This window comes from Aplysia californica, unplaced genomic scaffold, assembly GCF_000002075.1.
Source record: "Aplysia californica isolate F4 #8 unplaced genomic scaffold, AplCal3.0 scaffold00351, whole genome shotgun sequence".
Lineage (NCBI taxonomy): Eukaryota > Metazoa > Mollusca > Gastropoda > Aplysiida > Aplysiidae > Aplysia > Aplysia californica.
Genome location: NW_004797621.1, coordinates 747,743 through 750,060, shown reverse-complemented (window position 1 = coordinate 750,060; position 2,318 = coordinate 747,743).

The following is a 2,318-nucleotide window of genomic DNA, read 5'->3' as shown; positions in this document are numbered from 1 at the left end:
AAATTCCACAATCCATTATGAGGGGGAAGAATGGGTTTCGTGGGGGACTACTTGGAAAATCCATGGACTTGTAGCCTAGATAATATATCTACTCCAAGAATATTTTTTTCTCTATAAAATATTAGCATGATCAAACACAATGTGTATCATCACCTCCCCCCCCCCCCAAACACACACACACACACACACACGCACGCATACACACAAACACACATTTCGTTCCATCCGTCATCTAATTTGGGCTCAGCTCCCATGGTGAACGCCAGAACGCACAATTATGAAACATCTCAATGCTCTGCAAAGCCGTTATAATATGTGCTCATCACAGACCGGTTACATAATTTTAATTGCAAATGTGGGACGAACGAAAAAAAAAACGGGTAAAAATGTGGCTGACAAAAGTGGACGAAAACGAATAGTGAAAACGGGCACACCGGGCTGTAGTATCTAGATCTGATATTTCTAAACTTTTTATCACAGATCAGCCTGCATCTTGGTGGCTGGGCAGAGGGGGGCGACAGGATTTCGTAGGGGAGCCTGACGATGATGTAGCCTATGTATGTATTGTATTACATAGGCCTATGCATAGACGTATAATGTTATGGCTCTGTACCATAGGCTATGTATGACCTAAATAAATATGTATAAAATAATAGGCCTATACACGTACATGCACATGAACTGTATTGCATATTGTTATAGCTCTGCATGCACACATGTACTGTATTTCATTAACGAGTAATAATATACATGTACGTACTGTATGTGAGGCAGCGTGGTGGAATCAGGCTCTCGTCAAAATAATCAAAGTGAAGAAACTGGCATTTTTCTGCTGGTTTGTGAATGTTTATCAAATTATTGTTTTTTGGCTAAACACCTTTCATACCCATTAAAGAACTCATTTCTGTGTGGATTTTTCTCAAAAACCGTGATTAAAGGTACAAAAAATGTACATTTTTAGTTACCACGGACTCTTTAGCTAAGGAAATAACTAATCTTTGGCGGCCATTTTCTCACTAATTTTTACTCTGAAAATAGGTAAACCCCACCTCTTTCTTTCACAAATATCTCGACTTGTATTCAAGATAAATGGATATTTTTTTCATCCATTTAAAAACAAGTAAACACGCTTTAAGATAATACCAATATCTCTACATGCCCAAAAATTGACGAGAGCCTCATTCCACCACGCTGCCTCACGTATTACATAAATGCAGTTTACTACTATTTTCAGCTTTAGAAAATTGGCAGTGTAAGAAATTATTTAACTAAAGCAGCAGCCAAGATATTAGTAACAACACTGATGTTTATCAAAGTTAGATAACTGTATTGCTATTTTATCCCGTTTGTCGGGAGAAAGCTATCAAATTACTAGTACTCCAAAATCAAGCAGCAAAATTTAATAATGAAACAAACAAAAATCAGCTCAAGTAACACTGTAACACCAATTCTGAAAGAACTACACTGGCTGCCAGTAAAAGAAAGGATTAAAAACAAAACTGCAGTGTTCTTTATTAAATGTATAAATGATACAGCACCTTTTTTATCTTAAAACAATCCTGGAATTATATCATCCACCTATAGCCCTTAGAACAACCTCTGACATTCTAATTCTCAAAACCCCAAACAAAATTACAAAACATACGGCGAATGTTCCTTTTTGTTCTTTGGTTCCCAGGTTTGGAACGAACTCTTATATAAAAATTAGATGTGCCCCAACAATTTACATTAAAAAAAACAACAGCTACAGCATTTATTCACAAATGCATACCTGTCATAATGATCAACTGTTATATAATAATATATGAATGTGTAAGCCAGACTGTGAGAAAGAAGAAATAGCGTGTGAGAATGAGAGAAAGAGAGAGAGAGAGAAAGAGAGAGCGAGAGAGAGAGAGAGAGAGAGCGAGAGAGGTAACGGAAATGTCTTCCTATTTATAGAGAACGAATGCTTTAATGAATATTTCTAGTCATTCAAGTTTCAATTTTATTGTGACTGTTCGTGAATTGTTATTGCATTGTTGTATATTTTTAATTAACGCATTGCCAAGCTCACGGCGAGACTGCTTTTCTCATAGAATATTTTAGACATACATATCATATTATTATATATAATTATATATATATATATATATATGATGGAAAGAGAGGCAGAGGCAGGCAGGGGGAAAAGATACTGGACAAGATTACAACATGGCTAGGAGCAGCAAGAACAACAGACATCATTGCAGCAACGCAAGACAGAGTGAAGTGGAGGTCCATGATCGCCCACGCCAGTCGGCAAGGCACCGGATGATGATGATGATATATAATACTAT